We start from the raw sequence: 19947 nt of genomic DNA, 5'->3' as shown, positions 1-19947 counted from the left end.
CACCCCTCCCCCATCATCCTCAAAGTCAGAGGGACAAGCCAAGGCCCGAAGGGGCCCAATTAGCCTTGACAGTGGTGAGGGTTCTAGGTCAGCAGCTCAGGCTCTCTCAGGCTGTGCGTGTGGATGAGCTGGAGGGGTCTTTAAAAATACCATCCCTTCCCTGAAGCAAAAATAATATAAAAACGGGGAGGGGGACAAAACAGAAGAGACTCATAAATATGGAGAACTATGGAGAACAAACTGAGGGTTACTGGAAAGGTTGTGGGAGAGGGGATGGGCTAAATGGGTAAGGGGCACTAAGGAATCTAGTCCTGAAATCACTGTTGCACCATATGCTAACTAACTTTGATGTCAATTAAAAAAATAAAATTAGAATTAGAAAAATACCGCCCCTTCCCCAATATCTCCCTGAGTTCTAGAGAGGTGGGTCGAGACTGGGCTGGGGTGTCCTAGGGCCAGCTCTGCCTGTAGCTCTTTTCTTTTCAAACTTCTTTTCTGGATCACATGATGAATCCACTCACCCTTTTGTGAGGAAGGAAGGAGGGGTTATTATCACTCATATTTCACGCACAGGAATACAAATGAAAAGAATTAAAGGCTTAAGTCCCGTTCCCAAGGTCATATGGTGAATTGGTACCAGAAACAGGGAAAGGGTTCAGGTTCCTGATCCTTCCCGTTTTGTTGCCTCAGCGTTAGACCTTGCTGTTTCTTTAAAGCCCACATTTAGTTAGGATGAGGGGCGGAGATGTAGCTGTGAATTATTTCCGCCTTAACTTTCCTCATTAAAAGAAGAAAAAAGTGGGGCAACTCTTGCTTTCCTATTCTTCCCACTGCAACACTGCTTTATGGCTTTATGGAGCACGGCCCATAAGATGGTTGCATTTCCCCCTCAGCACGTATGAATGCCCTTGTTCTTTCCGCTATTGGTATTCTGCAGCAGCTGTCTTATGGAGCCTGGAGAGCTCCAACGAGGATGGGCCAGAACTCCAGCTGCTGGTGAGCAAGTGTTCACTATTTATAGCGAGAGGGGGGCTGCAAAGCAATGGAATTTTTTCCTTCTGAGTAGTTTTGATGCAACCAACAGGAAGTGGGCTGTGACAGATGCTCAATTCTATGACATGAATGAAGGCTATTATAATACTTTGCAAACTTGGTTGTGCATCAGAAACACCTGGAGGGGCTCGTCAGACCATGGATAGCGGGGGCCCCACCTCCAGAGTTTCTGCTTCAGTAGTGGCGTTGCTGACAAGTTTTCAGGCAGCGCTGGTGCAGCTGGGCGGAGAACCGCTGTTCTGTTATGATGGTGACAGTGAGGTGGGGTGAAGTGTACAGGGAAGGGCCGCCCTCCATGGCAGTGGATTCAACCAAAGGAATGCATTGGCAGGCACCGGAAGACTCCTTTTGGTGATCCTGCTGTCCTTGTCAAATCAATTTCCGGAGCAAAAGTGTTATTTTATACGTAAAGAAAACTGCATTGAAGTTAAGCGATAGGCTTCATAAGAAATGTGTATGCATGCTACTTAATAAAAAAAAATCTGTCCTCTCCTCTTTCTAGTGAAAAGATGTGATTTACTTGGTCATTTTCATCACATCATAATGTTTGCAGTCAAGGCTGGCAGGTTTGACCTCCACCTTCAAGTTCAAGCAGATCCTTGGTCAAGGGCCAGGGAGAAGCCAGCCGGCAGGCACTAGAAGAATGTGGCGTATCTGCAGAGCAGACCCAGACCTTGGCTTCGGCCTTTGATTGCTTCCATGACATGGGTCTGTTTAGGTTTTCTGCTTCTTTTGGCATGAATCTTGATATCTTATGTTTTCCTCAAAAGGTATCCATTTAACTCGGATTTTCAAGATATTAGCGCATATTTGTACAAATGATTCTTTTGTAAGAATTGTAGTTTCCAAAGACAAATATTGAATCATTATATTGTACACCTGAAACCAGTATGATGTCAATTATATCTCAAATTGACAAATACAAATTAAAAAAAAAAAAAGAATTACAGTTTCTTTTCTTGTTTTTTAAAGTTTATTTTGAGAGAGAGAGAGAGAGAGAGTGGGGGAAGGGCACTTGATGCAGGGCTCAAACTCGCCAACTGCCATGAAAGATCATGACCTGAGCTGAAGTCAGACTCTCAAGCGACTGAGCCACCCAGACGCCCCTAGAATTGTAGTTTCTTATATACGTGTGCTAATTCACTTTCTAATTCCTAAATTTATTTGTATTTTCCCTTTTTCTTGATCAAGCTAATTGAATGGATTATTTATTATTGTTGCTATTTTTGTCTTTTTCAATGAATCAGCTCTGGATTCCTGCAAAGCTGGAAATGAAGACCTGCAAAGGGTCTGAGATCTTATTCTGTTTGGAAGCTAACTGGTTAGTCTGCTGAGAACACGCAAGCCTTCCGGGCCTGGGAGAGCCAACATGTGGGCATTCGTGCCATTTGCCACAGGTCGACGCCGTGAACACCCCGCGGTGCCTGCTCACGTAGCGCCTTGTGTTCCAGGAGGAGGAATCTGAATCCCAAGCTGAGGGAATTTGAATCTTTTACAACGGATGGTAAGAATGCTGCCCTTGGTTCTGGGCAGAGGTACTCTTATTTTTCAAAGCTGTTGGCTACACAAACCTCCTTGAAAAGATGGTCTGCAACAAAGTAGCTGGTGCGTCTGCTCCCGAGCTGTGCAGAGAGGCCGCAAGAGCCACGTGCAGCATTTTCTCCTGGCGGTCAGTTCCACTGATTTTGTTTTCAACTTCATGACATTCTGCTTTTACTTTTAATTCCTTCCTTCTACTTAGATGTTTGACATTGTGCTTTGTCTTCAGTTTATCTTCCCGAATAATCGCTTCCTTAGCATGCATTCTTCTTAAGCTAAAAAGGTTTTAAGATTATAATTTTTCCTCTGAACAAACCTTTGACTACCTGTCCTCCTGATCATTATTTGCTAAATTATATAGCTTTTCTTGTTTACAGAAGTCAAAGGCTTTGAACAAAATTGGTCATCCCTGCGTCTCTTCGCTCTCTGGGTTCACTCTGGAAGCTACTGTCTTTTCTTCAGCCCCTTGTATTTAATAGGATGTCTGTGACTGATGTGCTAAACAAGGTTAAATTGCACTTCATTGCAATTTAAGAGGAAATGGAATTTGGAAGATGAGGACTGAGTCCTGACAGCCACTTTTTACTGATAACCAAATAAACCATGCGCTTTGAGTCTCCTTTTTATCCACAAATGTAGGATTGAATTACGTGATCTCTCATGTGTCCTTTTCAATGTAGGGCTCTAAGACATTTGGACTTAGTTTCAATTACAGTGGCTTGATGATTTCTAGGCTGACTTGTTAGTTGAGGCAGAAACCGGAAAAGCTCAGTTCAACCCTTGCCATGTTTTCTTGTGTGACACATTCAGAGAGAAAGTCAACGTGGCCCTGGAGGCTCATTTCCTTCTCTTTTGTAGTAAGAAATCTACAAAAGATTTGTAGATTTGGTCAGAGTCAGATAAGAGAGGATGAGGCCGATGCCAAAGGTGGAGACTCTTTCTAACAAGGCTGGTTCACGGCTCAGGAAGCTCCATCACCACAGAGTTATCCAGATGTTCCTGTTCTTTCTCCAAATGTGTGTGGAGCACTGAAGGCACGGATCCCTTTCCTGGGATCTTCCCAAGTGTAGCTGTCCTCCCGAGCCGAGTGCGACACACCACCCTGGGGAATCGTGCGACCTCAGAGACTCATCAACTCTCATGACTTCTGTGCCTTTAAGTGTTTCCCCAATAAATCTGATTTTTACTTTACACCACGTGTGCTGTTAATGTGCTCCCATCCTTTTTGCACGACATGTACTATTTGAGGAAGGTACCCCTAAGTGCTTTACATACATTGTCTCATTTCACCTCTACAACAAGTTTGATACTTCGGTAGATTATTCCCCTGTTACAAATGGAGAAAACCTAGTGCTGAGAAAAGTGAAGCAATTTGTCCAAGGTCACACTGTTGGAAGAGTCAGAGTTAGATTGAAATCCAGACTGTCCTGTTTTAGGGCCTGTGCTTTTAACTCTAAGAGGGCACAGTTCACATTATAGACATCATGGACGGTTTTCCTGCAGGTGGCACTAACGGGTCTCATTCAAACAAAACCAGTATATTATGACAATTTTTTCCTAGAGAAAAGTAAGGTGGAAGGGACATCTTTTCTAATTTGTCCCAAAGCACCACACGGACAGGCAGCAGCTCTGATGTCATAGGACTATGTCATAGGAGGCGATTAATACGTGGTGACGAAATGGTTAATTCAAGAGAAAGCAAAGCCAAGTGTCAGAGGGAAGGAGGGAGGGAGGGGCAGGGCCGGAGGTGGGGTGAGAGGTTTATTGAGCCCAGTGCATTGACCTCAGAGGTCCTAAGGCCCGAACCGTCAAGATAGTGCAGCTTCTAACTCCTTCATCACCGCTCAGCTGCACTCACTTCTCAGATCTTCCAGGAAAATTATTGGGGACCAGGGTGCCTGTTCCACAGCACTGCTGCTCAAAGGAGAAACCTACTGTCATTAGGGAAGGCTCTGACTAGAAACATCTGTTTTATAAAGGCAGATGGGGGAAAATCTTCATTTTAAGGAAATTAACTTCAGTATGTTTCATGAGCTAGAAATGACCCTTTGGACCCATAGTGCTTCAGGCCCACATGGACTGTAGAGATCCCCTACTTCCTGAATGGCATTTTGTTACAAAGTATCCTTTAATTCTTTTCCATAAGGCTCAAATGTCCTACTTCCATATGCTATTTTCAGTTTTTGTGAGCAAAATACTCTTCTGAGATCTGCCAGCATTCACATTAACTCATTCCCTGCTTTTCTCCATGGCTCAGCAAAGGACAGATTCTCTGGTGTCCAAGAAGGGCCCAGCCTTCTAGACTCCCTTGACTCAACTTTCATCTGGTTTAAACAGATTGTCACTTCTGGGCAGCCAGCAGTGCTCCTGAAGGATTTGTATAGTAAATATATGTATACACTTTCTTTTTTGTTTCTAAAAGTTTATTTATTTTGAGAGAGAGGGAGAGAGAGGGAGAAAGAGAGAGAGAGAGAGACAGCATGCACACAAGCAGGGGAGGGGCAGAGAGAAAGAGAGAGAGACAATCCCAAGCAGGCTCTGTGTTGTTAGCTTCGAGCCTGACATGGGGCTCAAACTCACAAACCGTGAGATCATGACCTGAGCCAAAACTAAGAGTCAGACGCGTAACTGACTGAGCCACCCAGGTGCCCCATAAATATTATGTATACACTTTCAACACCCAGATATGCACATGTATGTATCCACAGATGGGTGATGTGCCTGAACACTGAGGTAAATGTTCACATGGGGCTAGTGAAGTAAAGCACAAGACTTTGCTGTCATACCATAAATCCATGCACCTGAATGCAGATGTATGAAGAGCCCCACAGAAGCACATGCACGTATCCATATGGAAATAGATATATTACCCAGAGAGAGCATATGGCTGTGTGGAGGTCATCCTGTAAGAGGCATACAAAAGCCGTCCTAGACTGCTGATTTAAAAGGATCTCAGGAACTAGGAAGACAGTAAAGTTGGCACAATCTCAGGATGATAACTGCCTTGATGACAATAGGTTCACAGACAGCCAAAGGCAAAATAATACGGCCCTGAAATTTCACATTAGTTCCCAGCTTGGAGTCCAGGAAAAGGAATAATTGCAATAATGTGATGTGCTCTCATTCCTCAGTATGACCAAGTTGTGGGGGGCAGGGGGGAGGGAGCTTTGATCTGCACAGGAACGCCCCTAGTAGGAAAGTAGTTTTATGTAAGTTGTATGAATGACTTCTATGAATGTTCTTTTATCTTTTAATTTTTTGACGTTTTATTTTAATTTTTGAGAGACAGAGAGAGACAGAGTGTGAGCAGAGGAGGGGCAGAGAGAAAGGGAGACACAGAATCCGAAGCAGGCTCCAGGCTCCTAGCTGTCGGCACAGAGCCTGAAACGGGGTTCAAACCCATGAACACGAGATCATGACCTGAGCCGAAGTCAGACACTAAACCGACTGAGCCACCCAGGCGCCACTGAATGTCCTTTAAGTCAAGGTAGTGTCCACTTTACTGATTCCAAGTTCTTCTCTGTTAGCCTTCGGATAATTAATTTGGCTCCCAGAACACATAAATACTGCTCAACTCAACAGAATTTCAGTAACACCAAAGATAGTTCCCCTTGGAATTTTTTTTGGGTGCTTCCTAGGGAAATATGAAATCAGGTATATCTCCTAGTGCAAAAATAATAAGTGTATCCTGGTGTGTGAATTAGTCTCCTGAGAGTCTGGTTAATATAAATTCATTCAGTAGAATTTGAGCTAAGAAAATGGAGCTTCTTATCTTTAACATCAGCCAAAATAGCACTTCCTCAGGGAATTCACCCTACCTCCTCAGAAGTCATCGCATAGCTCTTATTCATTCAACAAATACTTATTTTGCACCTAATACGTGCCAGGCTGCCTTCTAGGTAGGGAACAAAGCACACAAAACTCTTGTGGAGTTTATATTCTCATGGAGATAGCACCTTGAACTCTTCTTTTCGTGGAGCTTCACATAGGGTGTGGTTACTTGTTTGTGATTGTTAGATTGCCAGTTTTTTCCTCTTGTGTGAGGTCTGTGAGGACTGGGCCAGTTTTGCTAAGCACTATACATCTGGCACTAATACAGTTGTAGAAAGCACTCAGTAAATATTTAAGGAATGAGTAAATTAGTAAATTCTCAAAGCTTCATAACTGGACTCTGGGCCTCCAGGAAATGATCCTAAACTCTTAGAACCTTTAACAAGTGTGCAAGCTTGGAAATTATTTGTGAACATTGTTCTCCTGGTACACGATCTCTGGCCCATCCAGTCTTTGGCATAGCCACAGAGAAGTAGAGCAGTCTGATCAGGAAAAGAGGGGCCCTGAGCTTAGCTTTCCTGAGCTGCCCTCAGCTTTCACATGGTGCGTAAGTTGAATTGAGAGTTGGTGGTCTTACCATGGGGCCCTTTTTGAGCACTAGATGAGTGGCCCCCAGAGCAGGGCTTGGGGTAGACCAGCTGGCCATATGGACTGATGGGAAGCCTAGGACTTTGCAGCAAGAACTGAGATGATGCTGAGTTGAGAAGGAAAGAGGCCCCTGTTCCATCCCTGCCATGTTCCTGCATTGCCTGCCCTAGAATTGCTGAACCAGCAGTTGCCAGTTTCAGCATTTGGGGCCAGTAGCACCAGGAGAAAGAGGAAGATTGTCTAGAGACCAGCAGATTGCAGTCAGCAAGTATCCAGACACACATACCAAACCAGGGTCACACCCTCCACCCAGGACCCTGGGGACAGTCAAACACATGTGCTAATCAAGCACATCAGAAAATACCAAACAAATCTTTGAGCTGTCTGGTCATCCTGCTGTGGTGCAGGTGGAAATGTTTGTCAGAAAGGGAATGAATGACAACAAAGAAAGAACTCTGGACCACAGCTACTTTGGGACAATCCAGGAGGACAGTCCCAGATTTTGCTACTTAGGTTTCACCAAGCTAGAAACCCCTACATTTCTCCTCTTGGAAGACAAAGGCAGATCCCACCCATTTCCTTGTCTTACCATATCCTATATTCCTCTTCTACTGCAGAACTGACTAGACTCTGTCCCAGGACAAGCCAGGGACACAAAATTCTCTTCCCTCATATACCCCAGAGCCATTATAGCAAAGAAGCAAGGGGAGGGAAAGGCAATCTGAAAGAGTGAGGTTTTAAAAGTTTTATAATTAACTTTACGGAGATATTATTTACACACAATAAAGCCACAGATATTAAGTACATAGTTTGAATTTTGACAAAGGTACTCACAAAACCAATACATGCCCCAGTGAAGATACAGAATACTTCTATCACCACAGACGTTCACTTAGTCCTGAGGAGTGAGCATTTTTATCTAAAAATATTGTATCCTAAAAACACATAAATGATCAGATAAAAACAAACTTAATTTTTTTTTTCTGGCACATCCACAGTGTCAGAGCTAAGGAAGAAAATCAAACTAATTATAGACAAAACAAAGTAGCTACATTTTATCTGTGTATCTCAATTTTAGTGGGAGCTAGCTTTGTGTCCTTGCTATGCTTGAGAAATTGAAGAGTTTGATGTTGGAAATTAAGGGAATTACAGATGGACTAGAACTGGGGAGAAGAGACTATTTAGATGAAGAGGTAGGCATAAAAAGGCTGTTATACCAATATCCATTGCAGCATTATTCAATAGCTAAAAAGTCTGGGGCGCCTGGGTGGCTCAGTTGGTTGAGCGTCCGACTTCAGCTCAGGTCTGTGGGTTCGAGCCCCGCATTGGGCTTTGCACTAATAGCTTGGAACCTGAGCCTGCTTCGGATCCTGTGTCTCCCTCTTTCTCTGCCCTTCCCCCGCTCACACTCTGTCTCTTTCTCTCTCAAAATAAATAAACATAATAATAACAACAACAACAAAAGGATAAAAAGTGGATGAAACCCTAGCATCCATCAATGGGTAAATCAATCAAATAAATACACACACACACACACACACACACACACACACACACACACATATATACAGACACACACACATAAAATGGAATATATATATTCCATACATATGTATATACATATATATTTCATATAATATACATATATACAAAATAGAATATTGCAATAAAAAATATTGGAATACTGGAATAATTCAGTATTTTTCAGCCTTAAAAAGGAAGGAAATTCTGACACATGCTATAACATGGGTGAATGCAGAGAATATTACTCTAAAGGAAACAAGCCCATCACAAGAAGAAATACTGTATGACTCCGCTTGTGTAAGGTACCTAGAGTGGTCAGATTCGTAGAGACAGAAAATAGAATGCTGCCTGCCTGGGGGAAGTGGGAACGGGGCATTGTGTGATGGGCATAGAGTTTTTGCAAGATGGAAAGGGTGCTGGAGATGGATGGAGGTGATGGTTGCACAACACTGTGAGCGTATTTCATGCCATGAAATCGTACACTTAAAAATGGTTAAGACGATAAGTTTTATGTTATGTCTACCACAATTAAAAAAAAAAAAAATAAAAGGTGGTTGATGAGAGAGAAGTAACATCTGACTCCAAAGCCAGTGCTTTACCACGACATATACACCCTTCACTAGGCCAAAGGGTACCAATCCATTTCATCTCCTTTCAATCAGGAGCATAATTGTGGGCCTCAAGGCCTCCCTCCCATGATCCCCCGCCCCCAGAGAGGTGTGTCTGTGGCATGCACGCACAGGACCGTGCACTCACGTGGAGCACATATCTCTAGCATTCTCCTTAGTGCAACTCAAGGGGGTAACTAGCATGTGGACTTGTGGCAATGAGCGAATCAATAAGCATGGACTCAGCACTCTTTGTGATGGCACCGAATTAAGCTCAGTGGAAAATGTCCATAAATTAGCATTCTTCACAGATTTGCTAGATGACTTCCATGTTTAGGTGCTGGGTTAGGAGGTGTGTGTGTGTGTGCGTGTGTGTGTATGTTGAGGGACTGAAGAGGAAGACCTACCTGATGCCCTTAAGGAGGTTATGCTACTCCTGATGCCCTAAGAAGTTATGCTACCCCTACTACTAGAGGTTAGGGGAGGTTAGTTTGTATGCAAATAACTAAAGAACAAAGTTCAAAGTTGTAAGTGGCGCAGTAGAGGCATAGATAGTTAGGAGGAGGGCAACTGGAGAAGGAAATATATCTACACTGATCTTAGCCTCATGGTTGGCAGTTTTGCAGAAATAATTTCGTGTGGTTCTCCAAGCAACTTTGAGATGGATATCATTGAAGTTTAGAGACAGCCCTCCCCAGATCACATAGGCAGGAAGTGACAGGGCCAGGATGCAAATCCAGTCTTTCTGACTCAAAAGTCAATGTTTTATTTGCTGTACCAGTAGATGAAGGAACCTGACCCAGAGGCATTCCGAGATATTTCAAGGGTATATGGGTGAAGAGGGTTTTAAGGGTATGATCAATTTTGTTTTCCAAAAATAGCTTAAATGATATTTCCCACCCACACTCTGTTCTGGAATCCTGCATACCCAAACAGGAAGAAGAAGGAGTCTGTGTCTTGCCCCTTGAACCCCATGGGGTAGGCTTTGTGAACATCTCAACTAATAGAGTTGGCAGAAGTGAAGCTGCATGACTTCTGAGGCTAGGTCCACCTGCTCTCTCACTCAGGATACTTGATTTTGGAATCCAGCCACCATGCTGTGAGAAATCTCAGACCTCAAGGAGAGACCCACATACAAAGGAACTGTGCTGGAGACGCCAAGACCACCCACCCCCGGGTTTGATGATTCAACTATGAGGTCTCACAGGACTCATCATATGGTTGTACTCATGGCCCAGATTTATTATAGTAGAAGGATACATTGTAAAACCAGCAAAAGGAAAAGGTACATAGGGCAAAGTCAGGAGGAAACATGGTGCAAACCTTCAAAGTAGAGAGAGTCACACGGGACATGCTTAATTCTTTCAGCAATGAACAGTGATGATCATGTGAAATGTCTCCAGTGCCCAGGGTTTTTATTGGGGGTTCATCATGTAGGTATTCTCTGCCTAGCAGGTACCAAGATTTTAGACCCTCAGAAGGAAAGCAGGGGTTCAGTTTAAACCACGTTGTCTGTACAGGTTAAGTACCAGAAGATACCCTTGCCAGTTAGGGTGATGAGACCCCTCCCCAAATCCAAATTTTCAAATACCGGTCAGAGCCAGCCGTATAAGTAGACCCGCCTAAGGAGAGCAGTCAGGCCTGCTGTGTCTCCTCTTTTCTGCACAGGTCCTAAAAGCCTCTGACCATCACCTGACAGAGGTCCCAGTTGACAACCATCAACACTTGACAGCCATGTAAGGAAGTCATTTTGGAAACACATTCCCCACCCCTTGGTCAAGCCATTCCTGCTGAAGCCACAGGGAACAGAGATGAGCTTTCTCTTCTGAACCCTACCCAAGTTACATATTTGTGAGCAAAGTACATGATTGTTGTTTTAAGGTACTGAGTTTTAGGTGGTCTGTTATGCAGCAATAGATGTGGGACTCATCTTCCAGATTCTAATCTTCCACATGTATCTCTTCTAGAATTGATCATCCTGAGATGATCAGAAAGGCCATTCTTTCACTTTACAAATAAAGTTGTATGTGCACCCTCCATTCTTACCAGGCTGCTTTGTCCTAGATCAGTTGGAAGACTTGACTTGATAAGAGCTCAATAGTAAATATTTCAGAATTTGTGGGCCATACTATCCCTTTGTATATTCTTGTGTGTGTGTGTGTGCGCGTGTGTTTTACAATCCTTTAAAAAATGTAAAATCCATTATTAACTTGAGGGCTGTTCAAAAGCAAGCTAGACAGGATTTGGCTGCCCTTAGTTTGCCAGCCTCTGTCCTAGTAATTAAAAAAGCAACCCCTCCCTCCAAAAAAACCCCCAAACAAACAAACAAACAAACACACATCCCAACCCAGCAAACAAGTGAAACAAAACCTCCAGTGCAGCAAAGAAAGGTGCAATTAGAAATAATGGTGTCAGTACTGAAAATATTTGGCTAACAAAGCATTTTGCAAACCACATGTTTTTCTAATTCATTGCTTTCAACTGTATTGAAGAAGGACCTAATGAGATTTTTAGCTGGTAGATCATTAAGAATAATTTTAGATGTTATTCACTCTATCATTGTTGGTCTATAACCTGGAAGGCATTCAGAGAATTAAGTAAAATTGAAGTTACAAAATTCATTCCATTTTTCGCCTACTTCTTCATGTCAACAATATTCTTTGGTGCATATATCTTTAAAAAATAGAAATAGGAATAGAATTCATATAGAAGCTTGTATCATTCTGCAATAACGAATGTTAATGAAAAAATACAAGAACTAATTGAAAAAAAGACAGCCCATCTAATTAAGAGATACATGTCCAATACATTTCATCTTTAAGAAATATACATACATTCAGCTGTATACTAAGAATTGTGATACTAACTAATCCAAAGTAAACATTTCAAACACTCAGCCTACTAGTTATAGGAAAATGAAATAAATTTCAATTTCAACTTCTATACATATATTTATGGCAGGGATATATGAAAAAATAATCTATAAAATAATCTTAAGAATAAATATTAGCATAGCATATTTTTTAAGAATAAATATTAGCGTTAGCATAAAATTCAATGGAGGAGTTAGAAAAATGGATGATGGTGGCTCTCAATTGCTGTGGTATTTAGATTTCGCTGGATGCATTTAAAAGAGCAAGAGGACAGTTTTATTTTTAAATGTCAATAGTCACAATACACCAGGACAGCAGTTCTCACAGTGTGGTTTCTGAGCCAGCAGCATTGGGATCACCTGTGAACTTTACAGATTCTCAGGTGGCCCCAGACCCACCAAATCAGAGACTCTGAGAACGGGCCCAGCAAGCTGTGTTTTAACTTGCCCTCCCGGTGATTCTGATGCATGCACAAATTTGAGAACCACTGCATCAGAAATGACTGTCTTTGCGGTTACTTAAGCTTATAATGAATATCTTTTTATGTCCATTTAAAATGTGTGAGGGGACACATGGTCTTACAAAAACTTATTGAGGTCTTCAGGCAAAAATGTTTGTGGACCCTCACACCGGACCACGCACCTCTTTCTATCTTTAAGCTAAAGAAGAGTTTTCTTCTGAGGAGGGAGTGGCAGATCAGGACAAGCACTGGGGATGGTTTCACGTGCAAATGGGGGAGGGTTGGGACGTGAGCAGGGCGAAGAGCATGGTGGGCAGAAAGGACAGTATGGAAAAGACTCAGAGGTGGGGTTGCACAGGTGTGGGCTGGGCTGGAGCCCGGAGTGTGGGCAGAGAGTAGTTTGAGGTAAATCTGGAAGGACAAGATTTCAGTGATGCCAGGACTTTATTTTGAGCAGAAGATGTCATCAGAGATACAATTTGTTGGAACAAGTCTGGCATGGATCAAGGGGGAGAGACTGGAGGTGGTGAGGCTGGATGTAGGGCGACACCCTGGTGGCCTCACCCCAGGGGGTTGCCATCCTCTCTTATCTGGAGCAGTCCTTGCCCACCATCCCAGAAAAGTGCTGGTGATGCCCATCCAGGGTATAGTAGGAGATATATTTGGTCTTTGTCCCTGGTTCCTGACACAGAGCTCCTTGAACCTTTGGAATTCCCTGAGTGATAGGAGGGTCTTTTGGTATTCATAAGGGGTCCCTTTAGAGCACACTTGAGTTTATGCTAATGCAGTGACTTACATAGCTTCAGGATGCATCTGGTCGCTAGAAAGACCCAACTGATCAGAAGGCTGGAATTTTCAGCCCCACAAGCCAAACTCAGGGGGCTGCCGATTAAGTTCTACAAAAACCCTTGAGCAAGAAGATTTGATGAGCTTCTGGGTTGGTGCATGCTTTCAAGTGCTGGGAAGGTGGTACACCCCAGTTCCATGGGGATAGAAACTGTGTGAAAACCCTGCTGGACTTTGCCCTATGTTCCTCCTCATCTGTATCCCTTACAATATCCTTTATGATGGACTGGCAGAGGTAAGTAAGTGTATCTCTGAGTTCTAGGAAGTGCTGCAGGAAATTAATCAAACCTGAGGAGGGGGTCATGGGAACCTTTGACTTATAGCCAGCTGCTCAGAGCACAACCATTTGGACTTGTAATTGGTGTCTGAAATGGGGACTGTGGGACTTTAGCCCTTAACCTGTGTGATCTGAGGCTATTTGCAGTAGTGTCATAACTGAGTTAAATTTGTAGGACACCCACTCAGTGTCCACTGAGAAATAGAGAATTGCTTGGTGGTGTTGGAAAACATTCCAGACCATCCAACCCAGGGCAAACCCTAGGAACAGAGAGAGTCATGTTGCTGCTCTGAGGAGGCTATGGTCCATCTGTTGCTTTGGGCTCTGGCTTGGTCCTACGTTTGAAATCCTTGCCTTTTCTTAAGCAGAGATCATGCCCACCTCCTGAGATCAATGAGATGTCTGCAAAATGCCAGGAGTTGTTCAGGCAGAAGGAATTCACAAACTCCTGGAGCACATTATCATTATCTTTGTTTTCATTTAACCAAGGACTCACCAGGGAGAAAAGGCATTACATCATCAAAGCAATCTCTCATTGGCTGCCCATTCCCCAAGGGGAGGGTTTTCTTTCCAGTGGCTTGGTTCTCGTAAGTATTACTTGCAGCATAGAGGCCTGTCCTGTCACTTCCGTTTCCAGATTCAATGCCTCTGATATCATTAGATTACGGCGGCAAGAGAGCGAGATGACACAATGATGGTACATTTTAGTTGATAGAACCACGCACCTTGGCGTCAGTGGCTCTGAGCCTCATGCTGTCCTCTTTAAGGTTGCTTCAGATTTTGCATCACTACATTAATTCATCATGCAATATGCATGAGTGATAGGGATAATGAAATGGTGACACCCGCTCTTCTGTTTAGTGTCCTATAAAATGGGATGCAAATGAATTGGTTCTGTCGGTGCATTTCATCGAAAAGCTTCGATTTACAGTTCCTGCAAGGATGGCTGTCCCGGTGCTTATGACATTCTGAGGCCATCTCGGTTTTCGTTATCTGTCTCATTTCTTGAAGGTTAATAATTTAACTGATTTTTAAAAATAAGCCTTATACAATTATGTTGAAAAAAAGGAGGAAATTGTCACAATTTCTTTTCTCCAGACTTGAATTTGATGTTTCTTTTGGATGAGAAGAAAAGTTAAAATGAATACCTCACTTTTTGGGGCATTTTTTTTTTTTTTATGTTATAAAACAACATAATTCTAAAGTGAAATTTCACTTAACCCATCAAACAGTTCCAATCATTTGATGAAAAAAATGTAAAGAATAAGATTTCAAAGGGATGTTATTTAAAAACAGCCACTGTGGGGGAACACAGCCACTGGGCATGTACTATAATAAAACGTTACAAGAAAAAAGTTTATTTATTTATTTATTTATTTATTTATTTATTTATTTAGAGAGCGAGCATGAGTGAGTGTGCATGAGCAGGGGAGGGGTAGAGAAAGAGGGAGAGAGAGCATCCCAAGCAGGCTGCATGCTGTCAGCACAGAGCCCCACTTGGGGCTTGATCTCATGAACTGTGAGATCATGACCTGAGCTGAAATCAAGAGACAGGTGCTCAACTGATTGAGCTACCCAGGCATCCCTGTAATAAAACTTTTAATGACCATTTTTATTTTTCATATCTGAGTTCATCTTTAGTGAAGTTACTTGGCGATGAACAAAACCAGAGCGATGACCTGGTAGACAAAACTCCTTGGTTTCTGAAATAAAGGTAGCATCCTCTGGTGATTTAGAATCTTGTTCAGGAACTCGCTGCTTCCTCTAAGTGGCTTCACCCACACCTCCCCCCATCCCCTGCTTCCTACACATGCCTCTCCCAGAGTTGCATTTCCAGCAATTCATGGGTCCAGACCTGGGACACAGGGAGGCTTCTCAGCATCACAGCACCCAGGAGGACCTGACCCAGCCTGTGTTTTCTTCCCTGCAAGTACACAAGTCTTTCTGGGACACAGACCAAATTTACTGCAATGACGTCCAAAGGAACCCATTAATAAAATTGTGTTTTGTGAAGGGCTTTTATGTTTTCAGAGAAGGTTTGGGGTGATATTTTTACATCTGAAGTTCAGCACTAACATGGCATTGTAGCTCAAAGCTCAGGCTTTGGAATTACACTGGCTTGGGTTCCCGGATTCAGCACTTACTGGCTGTGTGGCCTTGTTAATAAAAACTTCCTGAGCCTCAATTTGCTTTTCTGTAAAATTGGGATACTAAATCTATGTCAAAAGCTTTGTGTATGGATTAAGTAAGAAAAAAAGGGGAGCACCTGTTGGCTCAGCCAGTTGAGCGTCTGACTCTTGATTTCAGCTCAGGTCATGATCGTAGGGTCATGGGATTAAGCCCCATGTAGGGCTCCGTGCTAGGCACGTTGCCTGCTTAAGATTCTCTCTCTCTCGGGGCGCCTGGGTGGCGCAGTCGGTTAAGCGTCCGACTTCAGCCAGGTCACGATCTCGCGGTTCATGAGTTCGAGCCCCGCGTCAGGCTCTGGGCTGATGGCTCGGAGCCTGGAGCCTGTTTCCGATTCTGTGTCTCCCTCTCTCTCTGCCCCTACCCTGTTCATGCTCTGTCTCTCTCTGTCCCAAAAATAACTGAAACCACAGTGACTGAAACCACACTGGTACTGAGCCCTATATACGCTATGATTTTCCCTATGCATATGAAAGGGTTCAGGACAAGCACCCCTGCTCCCCGAATGTGCCACTTCGGCATGTGGATTATTTCAAAGACAAAGCTTATTTCTTAGACAAAAGAATAAGTGAGTGAAAGTCCCTGAGGTAGAAGCATGAGTGGTATGGACAAAGAAGAGTGAAGGGTCCATAGTGGCCGGATCAGAGGCAGTAAAGGGGAAATAGCTTAAGATGAGGTTAGAGACACAAGAGGCCAGCCAATGTCATGAAGGCCATGGCAACCCATTTTTAGTAACACTTTGGCTTTTATTCTGAGACGGTAGCTAGAGGAAAGACGTTCTGATTTCTGTGTTGAAAGGATAACCGAGGGGGGTCAAAGGCAGAGCCAGGGAGACCAGTGAGATTGCAGTCTTCCAGGTAAGACATGCTGAGACCTCAAGCCAAGTAGATAGCAATGGAGGGAGTAAGAAGTTGTCAGATTCTGGGTGCACTTTGAAAATAGGATGTTTTCTGTGTCAGTCTACCAATAACCAATGTGGTGGTTGGAGCAGTCCTTGTGGTTCCTATTATTATTGCAAGACATCCTTCAGCAATAACCATGAGGAAACTGAAAAAATTCAGGTTAATTTATTACTTACAGGACCTGATAATTGCACAGCACACCTGAGGCCACACAGCAAGGTCACTGGTGAAAAGGCATAGGCCTGGGGTTCTGGTTTTACTGGGGTTGAGGCTGGGGACCTAGGGTTTTATCACGTTCATGTTTCATGGGTAAATTTAAAAGTTAAGAGCAGGAATTTAAAATGTGGGAAGAGAAAAAACAAGTGGTCCAAATGGTCAGATATTGAAATCAACCAAGACCTCCAAAAAAAGGATCCTCAAGGTGGGACGGTGGCCAGGCTCTTTATCTGGTCCTGTGGCTGGGAATGTGTTTTTTGTGGTTTTTGAGATACCTGTCTTTGAAGTGATGTCTTTTTGAAGTGGATGCCTCAGTAATCAAAGCTTTAAGTCTGGCACTCGTGTGAAGAAGGAGGAGGAGGACGAGGAGGAGGAAGAGGAGAAGAAGGAGAGGAGGAGAAAAAAGAAGAGGAAGAAGAAGAAGAAGAAGAAGAAGAAGAAGAAGAAGAAGAAGAGGGCGGCAAGGGGGAGGAGGAAGAGGAAAAGGAGAAAAAGAAAAAAAAGTCCACTGTCAGGGTTTAAGAGATCTGCTCCGAGACTGGCCATGAGAGAGAAAGGTTAAAGATGACTGTATTAGTTTCCTGTAGCTGCTGTAACACAGAATCACAAATTTGGAGGCTTAAAATGACAGAAATTTCTTCTCTCACAGTTCTGGAAGCCAGAAGGTCTGAAACAAAGGAGCTGGCAGGGCTTCCTTATCTCCAGGAGCTCCAGGGGATATTCTGTTCCTCACCTCTTCAGCTTCTGGGGGAGGGCGGGTTCCAGGCACCCCTTGGCTTGTGACTGCAAGACTTGTGTCTCTTCTTCCTTCCTCACACGGTCTTCACCTCTGTGTCTATGTCATCTCTTCTTTCATCTCAGGACACTTGTCATTGGATTCAGGACCCACCCAGATATTCAATGTACATCTGCAACTTAAGTACATCTGCAAAGATCCTCAACTTAAGTACATCTGCAAAGACCTTCTTCCCAAACGAGGTCACATTCACAGGTACTGGGGGTTAGGACGTGGACACATCTTTTTGGGAGCCACCATTCAACTCACTGCAACAACTCTTAAGTTATTTCAGCCTGAGCAACTGCAAGGATGAACTCGCCATCAACTGAGATGGGGAAGAATGTGGGCTGAACAGATTCGGGAGAGGAATCCAGGACCTCAGGGTCAGACGCGTCAGATGGCTGTTTCACATTCAGTGGAGATGTTGAGCAGGCTGGGTGAATGAGCCCAGAGCTCAGGGCAATGTATGGGCTGAGTTATAAATACAGAAGTACCAGGATGTGGATAGCATTGAAAGCCATGAGACCCATGACATCAACCAGGGGAGGAGTGCAGATAGACAGTGAAGCATGGGAGTATCCAGAGGACCCGAGGGACTGAGAGGAGCAGCCAAGGAGGGGGAGGAGAAACAGGAAAGGGTGAGGTCCTAGAAGCCAAATGAAGAAATAATCAGATCCTTACACTGACTGTGGCATCACAGTTGCAATTTCTCAGACCTGGCTTTTCAGGTACAAGTTGAAATTTCCTCTGTGAATTTCCTGTAATAAGATTTTGCAACTTCATGTAACTCCTCATTCACGATGTGGGAAAGCCAAGAGGCATCTGCGTGAAATCATCTCAAATGCCCTAAAGTTATCTTATAATGAAGTGTTTTTTCAAAGCGTTTTTGTCATTATGTTCATCAGCAAAGCCTTTTTGTTGGGTCGGTGTTTAGAGCACTTGACTCTGAAAGAAACGCACATGACTCATCCCCATGCAGGGTCAGGAGAGATGCCAACACTGAGTCTGGAGCTATTAAATTTTCCCAATTTTAGGTTCCTGAGATAAAGGCCTTGTTGTCCATAATAGCACAGGTGGCTGTGTGAGGAAAATCTCTTAGAGAAACTTTTTTAAAAGATTCTACTGCTGCCGAATAATGCAGCCACTTCAGGAACCAAGGCAACAATTAGACAAGTTTAAAACTCCCTACATTCCACAGGCTCAACTGAAAGCCTGTCCCACATTGCCAAACATCCGGTTAAATCGATCAGTGCAGTGACACATCCCAAACAAGTGGTTTGCCATCCAGTGGGGGAAAGCAGCGTGGGGTGATTGACTGGATTTCCCACCAAGCGGGCATCTGGAAGATACAGATGAAATCTTGAGCAGCTTTTGTTTTTTTAATGAATGATAATGAGTGGTTAAATTAGAGAATTGAGTACTAAATCCTAAAGAATACATCTTGTGGAAATGGATCTGTGTATCGGTAGCCAAAATATCTCGGGTTTCACTAGCCTGTGACCACAAATGGGATTTCATATATATTAATACCTAAATCTCCATGACTCACAGCCTTCATTAGTTTGACATTAAGATTCCCCTCACTTGGGAGCTTCTGGGTGGCTCAGTCGGTTAAGCGTCTGATGTCGGCTCAGGTCATGATCTCATGGTTCATGAGTTCAAACCCCGGGTCAGGCTCGGTGCTGACAGCTCAGAGCCTGGAGCCTGCTTCGGATTCTGTGTCTCCCTCTCTCTCTCTCTGCCCCTCCCTCCCCTGTGCTCTGTCTCTTTCTTTCTCTCAAAAATAAATAAAACATTAAATTAAAAAAACGATTCCCCTCACTTGGGTGTATTTGGGGATCTCCGGTGTGTATATTTATAGTGTCCTTAAAGTTGGAAGCTTGCTGAGAGGAGACCTCAGCCCTGACCCCAGAGAAACTCCTCCAAGCTGGTGGCCACTCTGTCCCAGCTGGGGGCCTGAAGCTCCAAGTGGGAGAAAAGCCTCATGGCTCTGGTGAAGCAAGAACATTCCCTGCTTATGCTCAGAGGGTTGACAACACAAGGGTCCTTGAGCCTCAGAGTGCCACAAGCCTTAGTCACAGGCCCTTTCAATTCAGGCACAAAGCCCTCTTCTCCCCTGGGCATGAAGTCAGTGCTGCCTGGGTGGGAGGCAGTTCCGAAAACAGCCCTTTTCGTTGAGTCTGCCTCACTGGTGACACGCTCCCATTCTCCCCAGGGGTGGGGACAGCAGCACAGTGGTCTCCCTTTTCTGTGGTCTCAGTTACC

General features: G+C 43.8%; 1 pseudogene; it reads right to left on the bottom strand.

Moving 5' to 3' along the window:
* Window positions 1-1227: 1227 nt before the first annotated feature.
* Window positions 1228-19947, bottom strand: part of LOC112858831 (creatine kinase B-type pseudogene) — a 59464-nt pseudogene continuing 40744 nt past the window's right edge.

The sequence above is a fragment of the Puma concolor genome, chromosome B1 (assembly GCF_028749965.1).
Source record: "Puma concolor isolate L17-30 chromosome B1, mPumCon1.1.hap2, whole genome shotgun sequence".
NCBI classification, from domain to species: domain Eukaryota; kingdom Metazoa; phylum Chordata; class Mammalia; order Carnivora; family Felidae; genus Puma; species Puma concolor.
The sequence above is the reverse complement of the archived record's forward strand: the minus strand, read 5'-3'. Positions and strand labels throughout refer to the sequence as shown.